This window comes from Eschrichtius robustus, chromosome 6, assembly GCF_028021215.1.
Source record: "Eschrichtius robustus isolate mEscRob2 chromosome 6, mEscRob2.pri, whole genome shotgun sequence".
Taxonomy (NCBI): Eukaryota; Metazoa; Chordata; class Mammalia; order Artiodactyla; family Eschrichtiidae; genus Eschrichtius; species Eschrichtius robustus.
The window spans coordinates 7,260,577-7,288,551 of NC_090829.1; the positions used below are offsets into that span (position 1 = coordinate 7,260,577).

Below are 27,975 nucleotides of genomic sequence, written 5' to 3' on the forward strand. Positions count from 1 at the left end.
CTGGTAGGGATCACATGATCCTTTGCCTCACTGAAGGGATGAAATGATGCATAATTAAACCTGTTAACTATCATAAGTTTAAAGAGATCACCGAAGGCCAAAATGAAAATCCAGCCCTATTCAGGCCCAAATGGTAGATGCCCTCAGAAAGTATATGAATGTAGACCTAAACATTTTAGAGGGACACACTGTATTTGTAATTCACTTCATTAACCAGTCTGCCCCTGACATCGCCGGGAGCTTCAAAAGCTTGTCATGGGGCCCCAAGACCCCCTCAACCTTCTTACTGATACAGTCTTTAACAATAGAGACCAGGCTGAAGAGGAAAGGAAGAAACAGTGTGACTTAAGAAAGCAAAGATGGAAAGCCAGGCTTCTGGCAGCCATCATGACAAGACCTAAAACACCTCCTGGGAGGAGCTTCAAGAGGCGGAAGAGTAAGACGTGGAGATCACCTTCCTCCCCTCAAATACATCAGAAATACATCTACACATGGAAGTGCTCTTATAGAACACCCACTGAACGCTGGCAGAAGAACTCAGACCTCCCAAAAGGCAAGAAACTCCCCACGTACCTGGGTAGGGCAAAAGAAACAAGAAAAAATAGCGACAAAAGAATAGGGACGGGACCTGCACCAGTGGGAGGGAGCTGTGAAGGAGGAAAGGTTTCCACACACTAGGAAGCCCCTTCATGGGCGGAGACTGTGGGTGGAGGAGGGGGAAGCTTAGGAGCCACGGAGGAGAGCACAGCCACAGGGGTGCAGAGGGCAAAGCAGAGAGATTCCCGCACAGAGGATCGGTGCAAACCAGCACTCACCAGCCCGAGAGGCTTGTCTGCTCCCCCGCCGGGGCGGGTGGGGCTGGGAGCTGAGGCTCGGGCTTCGGTTGGATCGTAGGGCGAGGACTGGGGTTGGCGGCGTGAACACAGCCTGAAGGGGTTAGCGCACCACAGCTAGCCGGGAGGGAGTCTGGGAAAAGATCTGGAGCCGCCGAACAGGCAAGAGAGTTTTTCTTGCCTCTTTGTTTCCTGGTGCGAGAGGAGAGGGGATTAAAAGCGCTGCTTAAATGAGCTCCAGAGACGGGCGCGAGCCGCGGCTATCAGCGCTGACCCCACAGGCGGGCATGAGACGCTAAGGCTGCTGCTGCCGCCACCAAGAAGCCTGTGTGGGAGCACAGGTCACTCTCCACACCGCCCCTCCCGGGAGCCTGTGCAGCCCGCCACTGCCAGGGTCCCGTGATCCAGGGACAACTTCCCCGGGAGAACACACGGCGCACCTCAGGCTGCTGCAACGTCACAACGCCTCTGCTGCTGCAGGCTCACCCCGCCTCCTCCGTACCCCTCCCTCCACCCGGCCTGAGTGAGCCAGAGCCCCCAAATCAGCTGCTTCTTTAACCCCGTCCTGTCTGAGCGAAGAACAGATGCCCTCAGGTGACCTACACGCAGAGGCGGGGCCAAGTCCAAAGCTGAACCCTGGGAGCTGTGCGAACACAGAAGAGAAAGGGAAATCTCTCCCAGCAGCCTCAGGAGCAGCGGATTAAATCTCCACAATCAACTTGATGTACCTGCATCTGTGGAATACCTGAATAGACAACAAATCACCCCAAATTGAGGAGGTGGACTTTGGGAGCAATGATATACATATATTTTTCCCTTTTTCTCTTTTTGTGAATGTGTATGTGTATGCTTCTGTGTGTAATTTTGTCTGTATAGCTTTGCTGTTACCATTTGTCCTAGGGTTCTGTCTGTCCGTTTGGTTTTTTGTTTGTTTGTTTGTTTGTTTAGTATGGTTTTTAGCACTTGTTATCATTGGTGGATTTCTTATACGGTTTGGTTACTCTCTTCTTTCTTTCTTTTTTTTAATTACTTTAAAAAAACTTTTTTTAATAATTATTTTTTATTTTTATTTTAATAACTTTTTAATTTAATTTAATTTAATTTTATCTTCTTTCTTTCTTTCTTTATATTTTTTCTCCCTTTTATTCTGAGCCATGTGGAGGACAGGCTCTTGGTGCTCCAGCTAGGCATCAGGGCTGTGCCTCTGAGGTGGGAGAGCCAACTTCGGGGCACTGGTCCACAAGAGACCTCCCAGCTCCACATAATACCAAACGGCGAAAATCTCCCAGAGATCTCCATCTCAACGCCAAGACCCAGCTCAACTCAATGATCAGCAAGATACAGTGCTGGACACCCTATGCCAAACAACTAGCAAGACAGGAACACAGCCCCATCCATTAGCAGAGAGGCTGCCTAAAATCATAATAAGGTCACAGACACCCCAAAACACACCACCAGACACGGCCTGCCCACCAGAAAGACAAGATACAGCCTCATCCACCAGAACACAGGCACTAGCCCCTCCACTAGGAAGCCTACACAACCCACTGAACCAACTTTAGCCACTGGGGACAGACACCAAAAACAACGGGAACTACGAACCTGCAGCCTGCGAAAAGGAGACCCCAAACACAGTACGATAAGCAAAATGAGAAGACAGAAAAACACACAGCAGATGAAGGAGCAAGGTAAAAACACACCAGACCTAACAACTGAAGAGGAAATAGGCAGTCTACCTGAAAAAGAATTCAGAACAATGATAGTAAAGATGATCCAAAATCTTGGAAATAGAATAGACAAAATGCAAGAAACATTTAACAAGGACCTAGAAGAACTAAAGAGGAGACAAGCAACGATGAACAACACAGTAAACGAAATTAAAAATACTCTAGAAGGGATCAATAGCAGAATAACTGAGGCAGAAGAATGGATAAGTGACCTGGAAGATAAAATAGTGGAAATAACTACTGCAGAGCAGAATAAAAAAAAAATGAAAAGAACTGAGGACAGTCTCAGAGACCTCTGGGACAACATTAAACACACCAACATTCGAATTATAGGGATTCCAGAAAAAGAAGAGAAAAAGAAAGGGACTGAGAAAATATTTGAAGAGATTATAGTGGAAAACTTCCCTAATATGGGAAAGGAAATAGTTAATCAAGTCCAGGAAGCACAGAGAGTCCCTTACACGAAAAATCCAAGGAGAAACATGCCAAGACACATATTAATAAAACTATCAAAAATTAATTACAGGGCTTCCCTGGTGGCGCAGTGGTTATGAATCAGCCTGCCAATGCAGGGGACACGGGTTTGAGCCCTGGTCTGGGAAGATCCCACATGCCGTGGAGCAACTAAGCCCGTGAGCCACAACTACTGAGCCTGCACGCCTGGAGCCTGTGCTCTGCAACGGGAGAGGCCGCAACAGTGAGAGGCACGCACACCGCGATGAAGAGTGGATCCTGCTCGCCGCAACTGTACAAAGCCCTCGCACAGAAATGAAGACCCAACGCAGCCACAAATAAATTAATTAATTAATTAATTTTTTAAAAAAATTAATTACAAAGAAAAAAAATTAAAAGCAGCAAGGGAAAAACAACAAATAATATACAAGGGAATCCCCATAAGCTTAACAGCTGATCTTTCAGCAGAAACTCTGCAAGGCAGAAGGGAGTGCCAGGACACATTAAAAGTGATGAAGGGGGAAAACTTACAACCAAGGTTACTCTACCCAGCAAGGATCTCATTCAGATTTGACAGAGAAAGTAAAATCTTTACAGACAAGCAAAAGCTAAGAGAATTCAGCACCACCAAACCAACTCTACAACAAATGCTAAAGGAACTTCTCTAGGTAGGAAACACAAGAGAAGGAAAAGAACTACAATAACAAACTCAAAACAATTAAGAAAATGGTAATAGGAACATACATATTGATAATTACCTTAAATGTAAATGGATTAAATGCTCCAACCAAAAGACATAGACTGGCTGAATGGATACAAAAACAAGACCCATATATATGCTGCCTACAAGACACCCACCTCAGACATAGGGACACATACAGACTGAAAGTGAGGGGATGGAAAAAGATATTCCATGCAAATGGAAATCAAAGGAAAGCTGGAGTAGCAATTCTCATATCAGACAAAATAGACTTTAAAACAAAGACTATTACAAGAGACAAAGAAGGTCACTATATAATGATCAAGGGATCAATCCAAGAAGAAGATATAACAACTGTAAATAGCAACTGCACCCAACATAGGAGCACCTCAATACTTAAGGCAAATACTAACAGCCATAAAAGGGGAAATCGACAGTAACACAATCATAGTAGGCGACTTTAACAACCCACTTTCACCAATGGACAGATCATCCAAAATGAAAATAAATAAGGAAACACAAGCTTTAAATGATACATTAAACAAGACGTACTTAATTGATAATTATAGGACATTCCACCCAAAAACAACAGAATACACTTTCTTCTCAAGTGCTCATGGAACATTCTCCAGGATAGATCACATCATGGGTCACAAATCAAGCCTTGGTAAATTTAAGAAAATTGAAATCATATCAAGTATATTTTCTGACCACAACGTTATGAGACTAGATATCAATTACAGGAAAAATCTGTAAAAAATACAAACACATGGAGGGTAAACAATACACTACATAATAACCAAGAGATCACTGAAGAAATCAAAGAGGAAATCAAAAAATACCTAGAAACAAATGGCAATGAAAACACGATGACCCAAAACCTATGGGATGCAGCAAAAGCAGTTCTAAGAGGGAAGTTTATAGCAATACAATCCTACCTTAAGAAACAAGAAACATCTCAAATAAACAACCTAACCTTACACCTAAAGCAGTTAGAGAAAGAAGAACAAAAAAACCCCAAAGTTAGCAGAAGTAAAGAAATCATAAAGATCAGATCAGAAATAAATGAAAAAGAAATGAAGGAAATGATAGCAGAGATCAATAAAACTAAAAGCTGGTTCTTTGAGAAGATAAACAAAATTGATACACCATTAGCCAGACTCACCAAGAAAAAAAGGGAGAAGACTCAAATCAATAGAATTAGAAATGAAAAAGGAGAAGTAACAACTGACACTGCAGAAATACAAAGGATCATGAGAGATTTCTACAAGCAACTATATGCGAGTAAAATGGACAACCTGGAAGAAATGGACAAATTCGTAGAAATGCACAACCTTCCAAGACTGAACCAGGAAGAAATAGAAAATACGAACAGACCAATCACAAGCACTTAAATTGAAACTGTGATTTAAAATCTTCCAACAAACAAAAGCCCAGGACCAGATGGCTTCACAGGCGAATTCTACCAAACATTTAGAGAAGAGCTAGCACCTATACTTCTCACACTCTTCCAAAGTAGAACAGAGGGAGGAACAATCCTCAACTCATTGTATGAGGTCACCGTCACCCTGATACCAAAACCAGACAAGGATGTCACAAAGAAAGAAAACTACAGGCCAATATCACTGATGAACATAGAAGCAAAAATCCTCAGCAAAACACTAGCAAACAGTATACAACAGCACATTAAAAGGATCATACAGCATGATAAAGTGGGGTTTATCCCAGGAATGCAAGGATTCTTCAATATACACAAATCAATCAATGTGATACACCATATTAACAAATTGAAGGAGGAAAACCATATGATATTCTCAACAGATGCAGAAACAGCTTTCGACAAAATTCAACACCGATTTATGATAAAAACTCTCCAGAAAGTAGACATAGAGGGAACTTACCTCAACATAATAAAGGCCATATATGACAAACCCACAGCCAACATCGTCCTCAATGGTGAAAAACTGAAACCATTTCCACTAAGATCAGGAACAAGACAAGGTTGCCCACTCTCACCACTATTATTCAACATAGTTTTGGAAGTTTTAACCACAGCAATCAGAGAAGAAAAAGAATTAAAAGGAATCCAAATCGGAAAAGGAGTAAAGCTGTCACTGTTTGCAAATGACGTGATACTATACATAGAGAATCCTAAAGATACTACCAGAAAACTACTAGAGCTAATCAATGAATTTGATAAAGTAGCAGGATACAAAATTAACGCACAGAAATCTCTTGCATTCCTATACACTAATGATGAAAAATCTGAAAGTGAAATTAAGAAAACACTCCCATTTACCATTGCAAAAAAAAAGAATAAAATATGTAGGAATAAACCTACCTAAGGAGACAAAAGACCTGTATGCAGAAAATTATAAGACAATGATGAAAGAAATTAAAGATGATACAAATAGATGGAGAGATATACCATGTTCTTGGATTGGAAGAATCAACATTGTGAAAATGACTCTACTACCCAAAGCAGTCTACAGATTCAATGCAATCCCTATCAAACTACCACTGGCATTTTTCACAGAACTAGAACAAAAAACTTCACAATTTGTATGGAAACACAAAAGACCCCGAATAGCCAAAGCAATCTTGAGAAAGAAAAACAGAGCTGGAGGAATCAGGCTCCCTGACCTCAGACTATACTACAAAGCTACAGTAATCAAGGCAGTATGGTACTGGCACAAAAACAGAAATATAGATCAATGGAACAGGATAGAAAGCCCAGAGCTAAACCCACATACATATGGTCACCTTATCTTTGATAAAGGAGGCAAGAATATACAGTGGAGAAAAGACAGCCTCTTCAATAAGTGGTGCTGGGAAAACTGGACAGCTACATGTAAAGAATGAAATTAGAGCAATCCCTAACACCATACACAAAAATAAACTCAAAATGGATTAAAGACCTAAATGTAAGGCCAGACACTATCAAACTCTTAGAGGAAAACATAGGCAGAACCCTCTATGACATAAATCACAGCAAGATCCTTTTTGACCCACCTCCTAGAGGAATGGAAATAAAAACAAAAATAAACAAATGGGACCTAATGAAACTTAAAAGCTTTTGCACAACAAAGGAAACCATAAATAAGACAAAAAGACAACCCTCAGAATGGGAGAAAATATTTGCAAATGAAGCAACTGACAAAGGATTAATGTCCAAAATTTACAAGCAGCTCATGCAACTCAATATCAAAAAAACAAACAACCCAATCCAAAAATGGGCAGAAGACCTAAATAGACATTTCTCCAAAGAAGATATACAGATTGCCAACAAACACATGAAAGAATGCTCAACATCATTAATCATTAGAGAAATGCAAATCAAAACTACGAGATATCATCTCACACCGGTCAGAATGGTCATCATCAAAACATCTAGAAACAATTAATGCTGGAGAGGGTGTGGAGAAAAGGGAACACTCTTGCACTGTTGGTGGGAATGTAAATTGATACAGCCACTATGGAGAACAGCATGGAGGTTCCTTAAAAAACTAAAAATAGAACGACCATACGACCCAGCAATCCCACTACTGGGCATATACCCTGAGAAATCCATAATTCAAAAAAAGTCATGTACCAAAATATTCATTGCAGCTCTATTTACAATAGCCAGGACATGGAACCAACCTAAATTTCCATCAACAGATGAGTGGATAAAGAAGATGTGGTACATATATACAATGGAATATTACTCAGCCATAAAAATAAATGAAATTGAGTTATTTGTAGTGAGGTGGATGGAGTTAGAGTCTGTCATACAGAGTGAAGTAAGTCAGAAAGAGAAAAACAAATATTGTATGCTAACACTTATATATGGAATCTAAAAAAATGAAAAAAATTGTCATGAAGAACCTGGGGTAAGACGGGAATAAAGATGCAGACCTACTAGAGAATGGACTTGAGGATACGGGGAGGGGGAAGGGTAAGCTGGGACAAAGTGAGAGAGTGACATGGACATATATACACTTCCATATGTAAAATAGAGAGCTAGTGGGAAGTAGCCACATAGCACAAGGAGACCAGCTCGATGCTTTGTGACCACCTAGAGGGGTGGGATAAGGAGGGAGACACAAGAGGGAAGAGATATGGGGATATATGTATATGTATAACTGATTCACTTTGTTATAAAGCAGAAGCTAACACACCATTGTAAAATAATTATACTCCAATAAAGACGTTTAAAAAAAAAACACCTCCTGGTCACCCCAAAAGTACTCCCTGAAGACCCCCGCCAGGAAAGGGAGCCTGTTTTAGCTGTGAGAGCCCCAAACACTGGAGCAAGGAATGCTCAGGAAGCAGGTCCCAGCCTGTTAGGGAAACCACTGACTGAAACCTCCCACCCTGGCCAGGCACCACAGTAATCATCTGCATGAGTTATTTTATGACAGGAAATCCTGGTAAAGAACACGTAACTAACAAGCCACCACCAACCGGAAGAATTCGGCAAAGGTCAAAAGGAGAGAGGAGACCCCAGTCCATAAGTCCATATGTCCTACCAAGCTCCCAGAATCCTCCTTGCTGGAATCCATCTTGGCTGACCAATGCGCACGCCACCAGGAAGGACCCTGAGTCTGAATGATTGGCCAGAGACAACCTGGAAACTAACCCCATCACCATAAAACCTGAGACTGTGAGCCACGTGGCAGAGCAGTTCTCCTGCGTTCCCTTACCCTACTGCTCTCTGCTTGGGCGCCCCTTCCCAATAACATCTCCTGCTTTGTCAGCACATGTGTTTCCTCAGACAATTCATTTCTGAGTGTTAGACAAGAGCCCGCTCTCGGGCCCTGGAAGGGTCCCCGTTCCTGCAACAAGCCTACACCCAAGACGCCATGCCCACTCTGCAAGAAGATGGGCCACTGAAGGAGGGAATGCCCCCAGCTCCAAAGGGATTGAGGAAGCTCCCCGACGCCAGTCATGGCAATGGTTGACTGGGGGACCTGAGACGTCCCAAGGCTCCCAAGAAGACAGTCATCATCACACAGGAGGAACCACGGGTGACCATTGACATGGCAGGTAAACTTGTCCAGTTTCTAGTGGACATGGGAGCCACTTACTCTGTCCTGACTTCTCATGCTGGGCCCCTTGCCCCTGAAACTTCTATTGTCGGGGTAGAAGGAAAACGAAAGCTAAAACATTTCACCACCCCTCTAACCTGCACCTGGGGAAAGACACTTATAACTCACGAGTTTCTTGTCGTGCCTAATGCCCCAGCCCATTATTGGAAAGGGATTTTCTCCCAGCCTTGGGGGGCAACTCTTACTCTCCCTGAAAACCAAAACCAAGGAATATTTTTGTCTGCTCTATGTATTATACAGGACACAAAATATTCCCCCAGAAATTAAAAGAAACTTATAGATCCACAGGTCTGGGATCAGGGAATCCCAGGAAAAGAAAGTTTGTCACTCCTATAAAAATCACTTAAAGGAGGCTAATAACCTCCCTTCCAGGCATCAATACCCTCTATTTCCAGTAAACTCTCTATTTCTCTGCTCTTTTGCTTCTCGTGAAGTCACGTCTCCTTTAACCACACCCATCCTAAGGGTCCTCCTTGTTGTTCACATCAGCACAGCTCCAGTTGACAAACATCCACTATGCCAGGGGTCCCCAACAGCAGAAGGTGAGCGGCGGACGAACGAGCGAAGCTTCATCTGTATTTACAGCCACTCCCCATCGCTCGCAGTACCGCCTGAGCTCCGCCTCCTGTCAGCATTATGGTGAGTTCTATAATTATTTCATTATATTTTACAATGTAATAATAATAGAAATAAGGTGCACAATAAATGTAATGTGCTTGAATCATCCCCAAACCATTCCCCCACCCCCCAGTCCGTGAAAAAATTATCTTCCACGAAACCGGTCCCTGGTGGCAAAAAAGTTGGGGACCGCTGCTCTGTCCAACTCCATGAATGCCATTGCTAAAGTTACTACCTCATCTGACTGTTGGATCTGCCCCGGCAACCACACCTCCCCAGAGGACCTACATCTTTTAGGACTCCCCGCCTCCTTGGGCGACCTGATGGGCTAACAGCAAAATATGCTGTGTTCTCATTTACCACCCAGTAAGGAAGGAAGGACTGGGGCAGGAACCAACTGGGGGCCAAATTCTCTGGAACAGACACCTGCCTCCAAATCAGAGGAAAGGGTATTTCAGCTTTTAGGCAAAGCTAGCCTCTGTTTTTCTGGTATTAGCATCCAGAGACAAAAATTAAGATGGCTTAATGAAACATACTACAATCACACTCTAATTTTTAGTAATCACAGGTGGGTGACAGACACCAACTAGACTGCCAATATCCAACATGTGGGGGATGTCACTATCTGGTGGAAGAACCTAGTGACTGGAATAAACAAAACTAAAGCTCACAATAAAAACATGATAATGGTTAACAATACACAAGAGAAAGCCAACACAGGGAGTAGACAATATTCCAAACTAATGTTTAATATAACTAATAACTATATTCAGATGTACTCCAATTTCTCCCTGTTACAGCTGCTGTATCAAAACTTGAGGTGCCAAGGGAGAAAAAAAAAACACCACAGCTTCAAAAATCTCCAACGTTAAATGACGATGCGTCAGGATTTCAACACATCCCACCTGAAGATGGGGACCATGAACACCCACTGGACAAGGTTGCTGCTTCCTTCTACTCCCCACTAACCATCTCCGCCACTATAAATAACCCCGAGACCCCTCTCTCTGACAGAAAAGCAAAGAGATCTGGACCCTCAGGTAAGGAAAATGCCCATGCTCAGCTGGAAGCAGTTACAGAAGAGGGACTATTGACCCTTGACCCTTAAAAGATTTTAAGGGTCCAGACTCCTTGGGGGGGGGGAATGTTACAGCAGGCAGGTAGCTAGATACAAGCAGAGAAAGGGGGGAATGGGCCAGGTGTCAGGAAACCACATATCTTGTAAACAACAGGGGTCCTTGGGCAGACAAAGGAAAGCAGGAACCTCCAGACTGACAGGAAACCACACATTTGGGGGTGATAAGTGTCCTGGAGGCAAAGGAAGGTTGGAAAAGACAGGAATCTCCAGCATCTGAATGTAACCTTTTGCTCACTGTGCCCTCATTACAATAAAATTAGCCTTGCAGATAAGAAGTTCCCATCATGCACCACTGCTATGACACTTCCCATCAAGGCTAAATAAGGACACAAATCCCTCCTCCCCTCGGGAAGGTGGAGCTGGCATGAAAATCAGGGAATACGACCCCCAAACTCCCTCCCCAATGAATGTTCTGTCCCTTCATTTCTGCCCCCCACATAACCAGCTTGCCAAAGAAACTCAGCGCAGCTACTCACTTGAGCCTGCCTGCTCTCCCTTTGAGAGCATACTATCACTGTCAATGAGAAGGTTGAGGGACTTCCCTGATAGTCCAGTGGTTAGGACTCTGTGCTTCCACTGCAGGGGGCATGGGTTTGATCCCTGGTCAGGGAACTAAGATCCCACAAACTGCACGGTGCGGCCAAAAAAAAAAAAAAAAAAAAGCAGCATGAAGGTTGAGAGGGGTTTGGGGCCCCATGGCAAGTTTTTGTAGCTTCGGACGAATGTCACCAGGATAAGTAGCAAGAAAGAGTAATTAAAAACAACACAAATGCCAAAGAAGAACAATAAGAAAGGCTGGCCATTTTCCCAGTCTGAGGTACAGTTCCTTATGTCCCTGCTGTTGTTTGGAATGTGTGGACCACACTGGCAAATAGATGAAAAAGCCATAGGAGGTCACACAATCACAACAGTCAGCAGAACAATGGAGAGGGGAGAATAAGCCTAACCAAGGAACAAAGGAAGGGACCAGAGGCAAAATGGAATTCCTTCCATTAATCACAAGAGTCTTTGCTTCTTTATTCCCCGTGACACACCATTCCCCCCCAAATCTGAAAATGATATCTAAGAATAAAATGTGCATTTTAGTCTGGAGTCATTTTGTCTTCCACCAGAGGACCGGCCTCCCATGGAAACGGGGACAGAGGCAGGGGGAAGGGAAGCTGCTGGGTTTGCTCTCCTACGGGAGAGGGGCAGCTGCTGTCACAGACACCTCCACTTCAGTAAGAAAGGGATGACCCCAATCAGAGCTGGAGAGAGCTTCTGCTATAGCCAATGACTGGTGAGAAAAAAGTTAAGTCCCATATGTCTCCTACCTGCAAGAATATTATTTCAATATATAATTCAATTCTTTATTCCCTCAGCTTCTCCACTACCAGTTTTTCATAAGATATATATATACCAACATATATAATAATGAATAGGTATGGCCTATGATTTGAAGCATATAAAGTATAATATTTATTAAAATATTTCATATTTATACAATAAAGTATATATTCATTTATTCAACAAATAAATATGAATACATGTAATGAATGGGGTGTGGTCAGCTCTTCCCCAGTCTTGCTTCAAATCTTTACTGATGTTTGTGTTTCACAAAGCAAACAGAAACAGTTTGAAATAAATCATGAAAACTTTCAGGGATATAGCCATGTCAAAGAATATTGATTTATGGGACGAGATGGACACAGTATATGGCTAAGTTTAAAACAACAGTTTATCACTAAGGCTACAAAACAGCATGTCACAGTGTGTGACTTTTAGTTACAGTTATATATTCATTCATCCCTTCAACAAATGTGTATTGCCCATCTACCAGTAGCCAATCACTGTTATACTCACAAAGGTCCTTTGGCCTTGAAGAGTTACATTCTAGACGGGGGTCTGGGGGAAGCAAGCCTGGCAATAAACAATAGATGGAATTAAATAAGTATGTTCTCCAGTATGTTAGAAAATCCTGAATTCTGTGAAGGAAAGCAGAGTGGGGCAGACTAAGGAGGCCCAGAAGTGGTGGGTTTAAGGAAGTGTGGAGTGGGTTTTGGATTTAAATAGGGTTGTCAGGCTGGGCTCTTTTGAGAATGTGAGATCTGAGCAAAGACTAGAAGGTGAGGGGTATTTAAGGAGATGGTCCTGAGGCAGGAGATAGATGGGCTCCAGGCTAGACGTTTACAACCAGCCCCCTGTTTACACTTCCAGATAGAAATAACAACAGGAACAAGGTAAATAGCTGGACTTTGTCTCCAGTGGACACTTTAAAATAACAGTCATGGCAGGGGCAGAGAGGAGCTAAACCCTGCTTGGGTAAAAGATCAAGAGGTCACGTATTTCTCATCCTTGGGGCCAGGGAGGCCTTGACTGCACATGCACAGAAAGGCTCCTCGGGGGTCAAAAGCGGGGGGCCCTGAGTCAAAGAACAAAACAAGACGATTATCCAGATGGAAACAAAGACCGGGAAGACTACCCCTCTATAAATGATTTAAACTTCCCAAAGGCACGACTTTTCTCCGAGCTCACCTGTGCATCTGTCGGCAGGTACTCTGCTTTTGTAATAAACAACTTCCCTTCCTCTCTACCTTCCGTCTCCTTGTCAGAATTCTTTTTTTCAAGGCAGACAAGGACAGGAGCCCAGACTCTAGCCACTGGCCCTCGTGGTCCAGTGGTTAGGATTCAGCACCCTCGCTGCCACGACCAGGGTTCAATCCCGGGTCAGGGAACTAAGGTCTCGCTTCCAGCTGCTACTCACTGGTGTCTCTCGGAAATCAGTCCTACTTGCGAAAGAGCCAGGACAAGGGCCTGAAGATACAGTGTGCCTGGAGTGCATAAGTGACAGCAATGGGGCCAGGGGGCGCTCATGCTGGAAGAACCAAGAGCAGAAAACATGTCAGAAATGGATGGGGAGGGCAGATCCTGGGAGTTTTATAAGACACTGTGTAGTATTATTATCTCCGTATAAACACTAGAAAAGTGTAAGCCAAAAAGGTTGATTTTTTTTTCTGAGTGACAGGATGACAAATACTTCATACTTTCTACATACTTTGCTTTCCAGCTATACTGAAATATCGTTGATATACATCACTGTATAAGTTTAAGGTGTACAGCATAAAGGTTTGACTTACACATATTGTAAAATAATTACCACAACAAGTTTAGTTAGCATGCATCATCTCATACTGATACAATAAAAAGGGAAAGCAAATAAATTCATTTGTACTATTTTTTTTAGATTCCACATATAAGCAATATAATATGATATTTGTCTTTCTCTGTTTGACTTACTTCACTTAGTGTGATAATCTCTAGGTTCATCCATGTTGCTGCAAATGGCATTATTTCATTCTTTTTTATGGCTGAGTAGTATTCCACGGTATATATGTACCACATCTTCTTTATCCATTCCTCTGTCAACAGACATTTAGGTTGCTTCCATGTCCTGGCTACTGTAAATAATGCTGCTATGACCATTGGGGTGCATGTATCTTTTTGAATTATGGTTTTCTCCGGAATATGCCCAGTGGGATTGACATATACACACTGCTGTATATAAAATAGATAACTAATAAAGACCTACTGTATAGCACAGGGCACTCTACTCAATACTCTGTAATGACCTATATGGGAAAAGAATCTAAATAAGAGTGGATACATCTACATGTATAACTGATTCACTTTGCTGTACAGCAGAAACTAACAGAACATTGTAAACCAGCTATACTCTAATAAAAAAAAATTTTTTTTAAGGGAAAGCAAAAAAAGACGAGAAAGATTTTTTCCTTGTGATGAGAACTCTTCGGATCTACTCATTTAACTTCCCTGTACAGTTGACCCGTGAACGACATGGGTTTGAACTGTATGGTCCACTTATAAGCAGATATTTTTCAATAAATATACAAAAATAAACATGTAGAATATCATGCACAAGACTTGAAGTGAATAGCCTGTCTTACATAGGCATATTTATGTAAGTGATAAATATGAGGTGAGTGATATTTAATATAAAATGAATAATGTGTTAGTTTTCTTACTGTTTTATAACTTTGTTTTCAAAGAATTACATTACCGTACAGTATGTCTCTCTCTTGTAATTGGAGATATTGCATTATCAGCCTATCATCACAGGTAAGTGGGTTTTTTTAATGTAACAATGTTTCCATTACTATATTATGAATATGACTATAATACTGTACGCCATAAAAATTTTATAACGATTCATTCATTAGTGTACAAGCGAGGCTACTGTGAAACAACTGATTACACTAGGCTACCATAAAGCAATCATGTTGCTACTGCTTCAATATCAATGCATGAATTGATATACCTGTAAATAAACATAAATTTCTCTTCCACATTATCTTTTCACTTTGAAGTTTAGTGTTAGTCATAAGCATAACATCTACAGTGTATTGCATCACATAAGACAATATTGCTGTAGGTACTGACAGACAGATGATCTATCTTGTAGACAGACACAAATCTAACAGTATCGATAAACACAGTGCAGTACTGTAAATGTATTTTGTCTACCTTATGATTTTCTTAATAACATTTTCTTTTCTCTAGCTTACCTTATTATAAGAATACAGGATAATACATATAACATACAAAATATGTGTTAATCAACTGCTTATGTGATTGGTTAAGCTTCAGGTGAATAGTAGGCTATTAGTAGTTAATTTTTTTTTTTTTAATTTATGTATTTATTTATTTATTTATTTTTGGCTGTGTTGGGTCTTCGTTGCTGCTCATGGGCTTTCTCTAGCTGCGGTGAGCGGGAGCTACTCTTCATTGTGGTGCGCAGGCTTCTCATTGCCATGGCTTCTCTTGTTGTGGAGCACAGGCTCTAAGTGTGCGGGCTTCAGTAGTTGTGGCTTGCAGGCTCAGTAGTTGTGGTGTGCAGGCTCTAGAGCACAGGCTCTGCAGCTGTGGTGCACGAGCTTAGTTGCTCCACAGCATGTGGAATCTTCCCAGACCAGGGATCGAACCTGTGTCCCCTGCATTGGCAGGCGGATTCTTAACCACTGCACCACCAGCGAAGTCCTGTAGTTAAGTTTTTAAGGAGTCAAAAGTTACAGTTAGATTTTCCACTGTGTGTGGGGGGTAGGCGCCCCTAACCCCTGCATTGTTCAAGGGTCAACTGTATATTATATAGCAGTGTTAACCATAGTCATCACACTGTACATGACATCCTAGTGCTTATTTATCTTATAACTGGAAGTCTGTAGCTTTTGACCACCTTCCTCCAATTATGCTTCTTTGTGTACTGGTTTCACAATTAGGAAAAGAAGGAAAAGATATATATCTGATAAGGGGTTAATATCCAAAATATATAAAGAACTCATACAACTCAATAGTTTAAAAAAAATAACCCAATTAAAAATGGGCAAAGAACATAAACAGACATTTTTCCAAAGGTATATAAAAGGCCAACAGGTACATAAAAAGATGCTTAACATCACTAGTCATTTGGGAAATGCAAATTAAAACCACAATGAGATATCATCAAAAAAACAAGAAATAACAAATGCTGGTGTGGATGTGGAGAAAAGGGAACCCTTGTGCACTGTTGGTGGGAATGTAAACTGGTGCAGCCACTGTGGAAAACAGTATAGCGTTTCCTCAAAAAATTAAAAATTGGACTACCATATGATCTGGCAGTTTCACTTCTGGGAATATATCCAAAGGAAATGAAAACACGAAATCAAAAAGATATATGCACCCCCATATTCATAGCAGCATTATTTACAATAGCTAAAATACTTAGGAAGCAACCTAAGTGTCCATCAATGGATGAATGGATAAAGAAGTTGTGGTATATATATAATGGAATGTTATTCAGCCATAAAAAAAATGAGGAAATCCTATCATTTGTGACAACATGTATGAAACTTGACGTTGTTATTGTAGGTGAAGTAAGTCAGAGAAAGACAAATACTGTATGATCTCATTTATATGTGGAATCTAAAAACAAAAGAAAGAAAAACAGAGCAAAACAAACAACAACAACAAAAAACTCATAGAAAAAAATCAGACATGTGGTTACCTGAGGCAGAGGGAGGAGGGGGAAGGATTGGAGGAAGGTGGTCAAAATGTACAAATTTCCAGTTATAAGATAAATAAGTACTAGGAGGCAATGTACCAGATGATGACTCTGGTTAACACTGCTGTATGATATACATGATATTTGTTGAGAGTAAATCCTAGGAATTCTCACCACAAGAATTTTCTTTCCCTTTTTCTTTTCTTCTTTCTTTTCTTTATAGTGTATCTATATGAGATGATGGATGTTAGATGAACGTATTGCAATAATCATTTTACAACATATGTAAATCAAGCCATCATGCTGTACACCTTAAACTTATGCAATGATATGTGTCAATTATTTCTCAATGAAACTGGAAAAAAACCAAGTTTTTTGAAGTATTGATGCCTGGCTCCACTCCCCAGACACGCTGATAAATATAATAGGATGCAACCCAGGCATCAGGATTTTTTAAATCTCCCCCAGGTAGTTTTATATGCAACAACAATTGAGAGTCCCTGGCATTCAAAGGGCCAAAAGAGGGCCCGATGCCTGTGGGGAACTGGAAGGAAATGTAATGGGAGGAGTCAACAGATGCCAATTATACGCCAAATTTCCATACTAGGAAGTCTGGATATATATACATAGATAGATATAGAAAGAGTTAGAGATAGCTGATAGGTAAATGGATGGATGGATACATAGGTAAAGAGATAGATAGATGATAGATAGATGATAGATAGATAGATAGATAGATAGATAGATAGATAGATAGATCGATCTAGCTGTCTGTAAAAGTCTCATTTCTTGAATAGCTAATAGATATCTCAAAACTATGATGTAAAAATCCAAACTCCTGATTTCTACCCCCACCTCTACAAAAAAAATCTCCTTTCCTCCTTAAGTCTTTCCCATCTCAGTAAGTCTCAGCTCCATCCTTCCTAAAGCTCTAGGAGCCATCCCTGAAGCTCACTATTTTAGGCATCTTTATTTAATCCTTACTCTTCAGTAGTTCTCTTACCTGAAGCTCTTGAGAGTACATTACTGCTGCTTATTGAGCACGCTGACTCACAATTGTGATACAGGATTTCCTTATGTGCTTTGTAATTTTGCATTGTGAGCTCTTTAGGACTCTTTGGGACTCTCTTGGTGGGTATCTCGTGCTATCTGGATTGAGGGTACTCCTCCTGAGAGGCTTTACATTTACTTTGCCAAAAGCCTACCTTTTTCACAGGCTCGGACCTCTTTTACGTTAATTTATTGACTTGAAGTTTCCAGAACCATACAGCTAGAAAGATTTCGATCCCAACTCTGGGTGATAGGGATATAGTTGTGAATTTTCAGGAAAGACATTTTCTATCTAAAATCTAAATGAAGACATACAAGTGTCCTTCAGACACCATTCTGCACCACTGGATAAGTTTTCTAGTGTGCATCTTCAAAGGCCCCCACTTTCTATGGGGGTCTCAAATGCAACCTTTAAACTCATAGAATCCCAAGTCATTATCACCTATGCTTGTGTAGGTCCTGAGATGAACCTCTATGTGACTGAAACAAGGATTCCATGTTACCCTCTCATGATCCCATTCCCAGGCTTCCAGTGTGGTTTGGCTCTGGATTTCAGTTTATACTTCATTTTTAGCCCATTGGAAATGTCCTTACATGCTTTCTGGCTCGGTTACACATTTTAAAATGATATTTTTTTATATTTCCTCTAACATGTGCAAGTGTTTTCTAGCAGGAAGCTTTCTGGGTAATCTAGTTTGCCATATTGCCAGAAATAGACATAGCAAGTGGTAGCATGATGCCATAAACATTAATAGGCTATGTTAAAATGAAGCATCTCAAACCTGAAGAAAAACCATTACGATTTTTCAGGGATTTATAAAATCATGCAACACTACATATGGAATTTTACAAAGTGTCATGAAATGTGGTAATAAATATTTAGAAGTTTCTTTTGAGGTTTCTCATTTTAAAGCAAAGGTATTTTACAAATCAGAGCCACATTCATTGGGGAAACACTTGTTCTGTCACAGTTAAGGGCTGAAATAATACCAAAAAAGGCATATGGTGAAACCCAAAATGTATATCTTTGTCAGCCAAATATTGTTGGATGATACATGGAAAGCATTACAGAAGAGTAAAGAAACAAATGTTGGAACAAATTACATAGTGTTGAAGGTTTGCTATATATTTGGATGAAGCACTGATGTTTCTAACACATTTCAGCTTATGGTATTTTCTGGATTCTGTTTCCAATAACAAAATACATGAAGAACTATTTTTTGTGAGCCATGACAATAGAGGATGAAATAATATTTTCCCTCAGTTATAAATAACTTCTTTTAGAAAGATTACAATACATGGAAAAGAGCAGGAAACTACTTGAATTGGAATTTTAGAAATTCCCAAGCAAAGGTACAGATAAAGTACCCCACATGAACTGCATTCCCTCTATCATTCAAAGGCTAGCTATTGGCAGCAAAGATGGTGAAGCCATAAGACAGCAAAGTGCTACAGAATGTCGTGGGTGAGGTTAGACTTATAAAAACAAGACATTTTAAAATGTAGGGGCCTCTTTGCATTCTTGTAGAGAGAGTAACTTTCTTAGATCAGGTTCCCTGGGAAGCAGATTCTGAGAAAGAGTATCACATAGAAATTTTATTGGAGAATGCCCTTGGGACCAACTGTGGGGAAGTGAAGGAGGCAGGATTAGGCAGAAGGAGAAATTGAACTGAGATGCAGTTCCCACAAGGTCCTCAACCCATCCCCTGCGTAGCTCTGGAGCTGGGATGGCCCCTCAATGTGGTCCCATCTCGCCGCAAGCTGGCCCAGCCCTTAATCCAGACCCGACCAGTTATTGAATGAGAGCTGCCCCTGGGAGGGGATGTGACATTGGGTGAGGCGTCTTTCTTCCACTGAGAGCTGTACCTAGAGGATGACCTGCCAGCCACCAACATGACGTGAAGGGCTGGGGGAAGTGCCCTACAGCATCCACCAAAGCCACCACGCAGAGGATTGAAGGAGAGACTGTGGCAAAGTGCCTGAAAGAACTGGCCAACTGAAAGACGAGTTCTTCATTTGCCTCTTACAAAGAAATGTGCTGACCTTGGCTATAATGACAACTAGAAGACACAAGGATGTGACACACCACAAAAAATTCAGTCTAACAATAGACGAAAACATAACTACTTTTTTTTTTAACATCTTTATTGGAGTATAATTGCTTTACAATGGTGTGTTAGTTTCTGCTGTATAACAAAGTGAATCAGCTATACGTATACATATATCCCCATATCCCCTCCCTCTTGCGTCTCCCTCCCACCCTCCCTATCCCACCCCTCTAGGTGGTCACAAAGCACCGAGCTGATCTCTCTATGCTATGCAGCTGCTTCCCACTAGCTATCTATTTTACATTTGGTAGTGTATATATGTCCATGCCACTCTCTCACTTCATCCCAGCTTACCCTTCCCCCTCCCCATATCCTCAAGTCCATTCTCTACATCTGTGTCTTTATTCCTGTCCTGCCCCTAGGTTCATCTGAACCATTTTTTTTTACATGTTGTTTCCAAAAATTATGTAGCCTAAAAAACTCTAATGCATGCACATTTAAGAAACCTGGAAAATTGTTTCAACTTGTGCAAAAGCTTCAATAGTTTTGGTGCATGTTAAACCTAGATGTTAAACTATTTCAAAAAGATACATGCACCTCAGTGTTCATAGCAGCATTATTTACAGTTGACAAGGTATGGAAGCAACCTAAATGTCCATCAACAGATGAATGGATAAAGATAATGTGATATATATATATATATCGTGGAATACTACTCAGCCATTAAAAAAGAATGAATTTTTGCCATTTGCAGCAACATGGATGGACTTGGAGGGCATTATGCTAAATGAAATAAGTCAGACAGAGGAAGACAAATACTGTATGATATCACACATATGTGGAATCTAAAAAATACAACAAACTAGTAAATATAACAGAAAAGAAGCACACTCACAGATATAGAGACCAAACCAGTGGTTATCAGTGGGGAGAGGGAAGGGGGAGGGGCAATATAAGGGTAGGAGATTATAGGTGCAAACTATTAGGTATAAAATAAGCTACAAGGACTTATTGTACAACACAAAGAATATAGCCAATATTTTATAATAACTGTAAATAGAGTATAACCTTTAAAAATTGTGAATCACTATATTGTACACTTATAACATATAATATTGTACAGCAACTACATTCCAATTTTTTTTTTTAAAGATTTATTTTATTGATTAATTGATTGATTGATTGATTGCTATGTTGGGTCTTCGTTTCTGTGCTAGGGCTTTCTCTAGTTGCGGCAAGTGGGGGCCACTCTTCATCACGGTGCGCGGGCCTCTCACTATCGTGGCCTCTCTTGTTGCGGAGCACAGGCTCCAGACGCGCAAGCTCAGTAGTTGTGGCTCACGGGCTCAGTCGCTCCGCGGCATGTGGGATCTTCCCAGACCAGGGCTCGAACCCGTGTCCCCTGCATTGGCAGGCAGATTCTCAACCACTGCGCCACCAGGGAAGCCCCCAATTTTTAAAAAAAAGAAAAAAAGACCTAGATGTTAAAACTTTTAAAATTATAAACCTTCACTAGATAAAAATTTCCTAGTTATTGTTTAGCAATAATATTTAAGTAATTTTGAATTAGCTTTAAACAATGACAATCACAATTTGGAAAGCGTAGTCAAAGATACACTTTTTCCATTTGGATTAACATATTGTTGGAAGAACTTTTTCAACCATGACAGCCAATAAAATCAAGTATCTAAATAAATTGAAAACATAGGCTTTTGAATTTCTACATCACAAAATGTTAAACCAGGTTTTTTAATTGAAGTATCTGATCACGCAATGATGCGAGGCTTAAATTGCATACTTATTCAGAACCAGGATAATTCAGCAGCTCAAAGCTCCTGGGCTCCCACAGTTCCCCAGTTGAAATGCCCATTCTCTTCTTTCTAGGCTCCAGCTCCTAGACTGTGTCTGGTTATCCCCCTTAACACTTAGTATAGCAGCCTCCAAGCCTTTATCTCCATGTATCACCATCAGTAAAAAAATGTTTAAGCATGTAGCTCCTTTTATTTGTTCATAAATTATGCACATGTTCTACACTACTGACAAATTATCTATTTTATGTAACATATACAAAAATAGAAATTTAAACAGATAAGACAATTCTTGCCCAAAATGCATAAATTATGAAGAAACATCAGACAACTCCAAATGAAGAAAGAGTGTCTAATGTAAGTGGTATTTAATCTTCAAAAATGTCATGGTCCAGCTACATGTAAAAGAATGAAATTAGAACACTTCCTAACACCATACACAAAAATAAACTCAAAATGGATTAAAGACCTAAATGTAAGGCCAGACCCTATAAAACTCTTAGAGGAAAACATAGACAGAACACTCTATGACGTAAATCACAGCAAGATCCTTTTTGACCCATCTCCTAGAGTAAGGGAAATAAAAACAAAAATAAACAAATGGGACCTAATGAAACTTAAAAGCTTTTGCACAGCAAAGGAAACCATAAACAAGACAAAAAACCCTCAGAATAGAAGAAAATATTTGCAAATGAAGCAACTGACAGAGGATTAATCTCTAAAATATACAAGCAGCTCATGCAGCTCAATATCACAAAAACAAACAATCCAGTCCAAAAATGGGCAGAAGACCTAAATAGACGTTTCTCCAAAGAAGACATACAGATGGCCAACAAATGCATGAAAAGATGCCCAACATCACTAATCATCAGAGAAATGCAAATCAAAACCACAATGAGGTATCGCCTCACACCGGTCAGAATGGCCATCATCAAAAAATCTACAAACAATAAATGCTGGAGAGGGTGTGGAGAAAAAGGAACCCTCCTGCACTGTTGTTGGGAATGTAAATTGATACAGCCACTATGGAGACAGTATGGAGGTTCCTTAAAAAAGTAAAAATAGAAATACCATACAACCCAGCAATCCCACTACTGGGCATATACCCTGAGAAAACCATAATTCAAAAAGAGCCATGTACCACAGTGTTCATTGTAGCACTGTTTACAATAGCCAAGACATGGAAGCAACCTAAATGTCCATCAACAGATGATTGGATAAAGAAGATGTGCCACGTATATGCAATGGAATATTACTCAGCCATAAAAAGGAACAAAATTGAGTTATTTGTAGTGAGTTTGATGGACCTAGAATCTGTCATACAGAGTGAAGTAAGTCAGAAAGAGAAAAACAAATACCATATGTTAACGCATATGTATGGAATTTTAAAAAGCAGTACTGATGAACCTAGTGGCAGGGCAGGAATAAAGACACAGACGTAGAGAACAGACTTGAGGGCATGGGGGTGCGGGGGAAGGGGAAGCTGGGATGAAGTAAGAGAGTAGCACTGATGTATATACACTACCAAATGTAAAATAGATAGCTAGTGGGAAGCAGCCGCATAGCACAGGGAGATCAGCTCGGTGCTTTGTGACCACCTAGAGGGGTGGGATAGGGAGGTTGGGAGGGAGACACAAGAGGGAGGGGAGATGGGGATATATGTATACATATAGCTGATTCACTTTGTTGTACAGCAGAAACTAACACAACATTGTAACGCATTTATACTCCAATAAAGACATGAAAAAAATTATATTTTGGACAAACAATATGGGAAAAAGTACTTTTTATAATAACAAAATAGAAAATTAAATTTTTTTTTAAATGTCATAGTCATGAAAGACAAAGATTTAGAAACTGTTCCAAGTTGGAGTGACAACTAAATGCAATGCGTGATCCGGGGTTGGATCTTGAAGTCATAAAGGAAATTTTGGAGAAAATAGGCAAACTTTGAGTGGGATCTGTGGATTATATGGTCATGTTAGATGAATGTCAATTTCATAGTTTTGATTTTTGCATTGTAAATACACTCTAAATATTAAGGGTTACAGGGCATTATGTATGCAACTTATTTTCCAGTAGTTCAGGAAAAAATAAAACCCACAGTCAATGTATGTGTATGTATTTGTGTGTGTGTGTGTGTATGTGTGTGTGTTTGTGTGCATGTAGAGAGACAGAGAGTAAAAGAATGCAAATATGAACAATATCAACATTTTGAAAATCTGGCTGAAGGATATACAGAACTCTATAGATCTTTGCACTACTTTTGCAAGTTTTCTGTAAATCTGAAATTGTTTCAAAGCAAGAAAGGTTAAAAATTTAATACAAACCAAACAGAACAAAAAATCCTTTGAAAAGATGACACAAAAAATAGAAACTAGTTTTAAAGTTTCCAGTTATTATTAGTACAATACAATGTATTGATTTTATTAAATTACTAATAACTTTAACTAGTTTTAAAGTATTCTAGTTATTATTAGCACAAAATAATGTATCGATTTTATTAAAATACTAATAACTTTTTCAGTATGAGACTATTAATAGTTATAGATATTTGTCCTGTCCTCTTCTTTATGAAACTGTTCCAGAGGAAAACGTTCAGTGAACTTTTCATTCATAAAAAATTAAATTAAATTTCCAGATCATAAAACCAACCCCTCTCTTAAAACATTAGATTCAGTCCTTTAAAAGTAACTTTTTATGGGTTAACATTTAATATTTGAAAATTAATGAATCATAAGCAATTTAACAAATATATTTAACATCTATTTCCAACTGTTTGAAAGGTTTAAATTATTTTATTTAAGATAATGTTTATATTTTCTCAAGAAATAAAATAGAAATGATTTCCTATAAGACACTTAAAGTCATGTTCTAATCATTTTCCACATTTCTGGTTCTCTCTTCCCTGTTAGTTTCAAAACAGGGTGACATCCTCAGAGTAGTCAGGATTTGGAATATCATGTAGGAGGAAGTGGTAATAGTTTTTTGTTTTGTTTTGTTTTGTTTTGTTTTGTTTTTTTAATGTTTCTTCTGATTTTTTTTTTTTAATTTTTTTTTAATTAATTTATTTATTTTTTATTTTATGGCTGTGTTGGGTCTTCGCCTCTATGCGAGGGCTTTCTCCAGTTGCGGCAAGCGGGGGCCACTCTTCATCACAGTGCGCGGGCCTCTCACTATCGCGGCCTCTCTTTGTTGCGGAGCACAGGCTCCAGACGCGCAGGCTCAGCAATTGTGGCTCACGGGCCCAGCTGCTCCGCGGCATGTGGGATCCTCCCAGACCAGGGCCCGAACCCGTGTCCCCCGCACCGGCAGGCAGACTCCCAACCACTGCGCCACCAGGGAAGCCCCGGTAATAGTTTTAACTGCAAAAAGTTGTTCTTCCTGAGACCTTCCCCTCTACCCCCTCCTCTTTCGGATCCCCAAAGAATGGTAAAATGATACAGTCGAGGGCTTCCCTGGTGGCGCAGTGGTTAAGAATCCGCCTGCCAATGCAGGCGACACCGGTTCAAGCCCTGGTCCGGGAAGATCCCACATGCCGCAGAGCAGCTAAGCCCGTGCGCCACAACTACTGAGCCCATGAGCCACAACTACTGAAGCCTGCTCACCTAGAGCTCATGCTCTGCAACAAGGGAAACCACCGCAATGAGAATCCCGTGCACCGCAACGAAGAGTAGCCCCTGCTTGCCGCAACTAGAGAAAGCCCGTGCACAGCAACAAAGACCCAATGCAGCCAAAAATTAATAACTAAAAAGTAAATTTAAAAAAATGATACAGTCGAGTTATTAGTGTCATAATATAATCCCTCGCTGTCTCCTTACTTCAGCTCTTCTGACCTTTCTTGACCGGCTGACTCATGAAAAGGAAAGCCTGCCATCCCAAAATTCAGAGGGTTGGAGACTGTGCACTGACTTCAGAATAGCATGTGAGGGATTAACGTACAATCGCTTTAATTACACAAACAGACCGCAAAATGCATATCAACATAGATTATGTTTTCTTTGAGTATTCGTATTTCATTAGCGTGTAATACAAGTTATAGTGAGGGTTTGTGTAATTCTGAAATAAGGTTCTTGAATAACATTGTGGCATGTCTCCCCAGAGCAAAGGCCCTCAAACACTAAGAGCCATTTAATGAAGGTACCTACCAACAGCCCAAGTGCCCCAAAAACTCTGTCACAAATCTACTGTGTACACAACATTACTGAGTACTCTACACATGGAATTTGACGAAGAAGAGAGCCATGTGCAAGAAATCACACTTCAGCAATCTGCCCACGTACAGGTGTGAACACTCCTCCACAGATGTACAAGATCAAAGTTCCCAGACTCACAGACATAGAAAACAAACTTACCAAAAGGGGAAGGGTGGGGGGAGGGATAAATTAGGAGTTTGGGATTAGTGAACAGAAGCCCTTTGATGTGCAAAGGGAAAAACCAAGCAATTGTGCTGCTTCAACTGAGAAAAATCTTTATCCATAAGGATCCAGAAATCCTCTGATGGCCACTCCCACATTTGTGGCAGATAAAGTAGATCAAGACAAATAGGTCTTGATCCGGGATGCTTGTGAACTGGATGCAGCCTTTCATACATGAGGATGGTACCCTTCTCCTGACCACGGATTCCGAGGCTGAAACAAGCAGCTCTGGGCACACTGGCAAATGGAGTAACCTCCTTTGTCAACCTAAGTGAATCCCTTAACAGTGGTGATGCTTCAGAAATACAGCGGGAGGACCAATCTGCAAGTGAGATTACTCGGGCATGTGATACCTTTGCTAAAGCACTTAATACGACAGACAGCTCCGCGCCTCCAAGCCTGGCAGGTGGGATAGACACCACTGGAGGAGGGAACATCTATGCCATCAGTAGAGACCAGCCCACACTCATCATTCAGGTCCAAGCCCTCCTCCTTTTAAACACTCACATCACATGACCAGCCCAATTCTAGAGTACCTCAAAGTGTATTACCTCTGCAAGTCTACGTTCTGCCTGCTTTTCCTCTCCATGCACTGGGCCAGGTCAATCCCAGCCCTTCAGGTACTTGGGAAGGACTGCAAAACCAGCCTGTTGCAAGCCTGCTAAAATGAGCTCTTCACCCTTGGACTGGCCCAGATCATGAGTCTTTCCATTACCTTGGGGCCATAATCAATCAGCTGGAGAAGATATCCAGGAAGATAAACTTTCCGACAAGCAGATAAAGCAAGTCATGGAACACATCTGGAAGCTTCAGGAGTTGTGTAAAAGTGTGGCAAACCTGGGTATAGAAGACATCTATGCATCTGCATACCTTAAAGCTATAGTTTTCTTTACCCCCCATCATCCAGGTTTGGCCAGCACAGCCAGATTTTAAAATTCCAAGAAAGGCACAGATGGAGTTACAGGATTATTTTCAGAAAACCTACTCAGAAGACACCTACTGATTGGTCCAGATTCTCAACCGCCTGCTGGCCCTCAGGCTGATGAGCTCTAACATAACCAAAGAACTTTTTTTTACTGATCTCATTGGCAATGTTTCCATAGACAGCATAATCCCCTACATCCCCAAGAAGAAGATGGCAGAGTATAATGGCCAGAACACTGATGCCAATCTATAGAGCACACCACACACCTGCTGAGAAGCACAAGGATCCTCCCAGGACCGCTCAGATACAAAGAAAATGAAGTCGTGGTATTTTGGTATGTGCAAATATTTCCAGTATGTTAGTCATTTCCTACCTGGTTTCTTCTTACCTGTTAATATCAGACACAAGCAACTAAAAGACTAATAGGCTCTTTTCCTGCCATAAGAAATGTTTTAATGCCTTTTGATGAAGCAGCAGATTTTGGAACAATCTTTTAACTCAATCTGTATTTAGAAATTGTCAAAAAGCAAAAAAAAAAGCAATGTTTTATAATGTCAGAGACTAGTATTAAAGAAAACTAAGAGAAAACTCTTGAAAAACAAAGAAGCCTTATATTCCATGGTAAATTCTAATTCATTTAAAAAAATCTTAAGCTAGACATTTGCAAACAATTTGCCATTAACATTCCACTGAATGCTCAACTTAACTTGTCACCTAAGACGTTTTATGAATAGTGTTTTTAAGAACACAGTAAAGTAAGTAGGTAGGATGACAGAATTCAAGCCAATATTCTCCTGACCTCTTCCAAAGAAGAATAAAGCCACAAAGGATTACTATGCCCTTTTGCCTTGTACTTATTATAGTAATTTGCATTAATATGGTTTGTGATGGTTTTCTCATTATAGTCAAGAAAGCAGCTAATTGCCTATGAACAACAGTTGTCCTTTTAAAAGAAAAAGAGATTAAAGCTTAGCAAAAATAAAATTGTTTAGACAAGATCTGATTTTAAAATTTCAAGAAGTGGTTAGATAACCTGTGCTTTTATTTACTTATTATGTGTTAAGTAGACTATATTCCAATGTGTAGATAGACACATTTTTAAAAGTATTGCCCCCTTAAAATTATTCCTACTC

General features: G+C 40.5%; 1 pseudogene; it reads left to right on the top strand.

The window, feature by feature from the left end:
* The first annotated feature begins 255 nt into the window (after positions 1 to 255).
* LOC137766689 (nuclear receptor subfamily 2 group C member 2-like) lies at positions 256 to 27,094 on the top strand (annotated as a pseudogene).
* Positions 27,095 to 27,975: the final 881 nt, after the last annotated feature.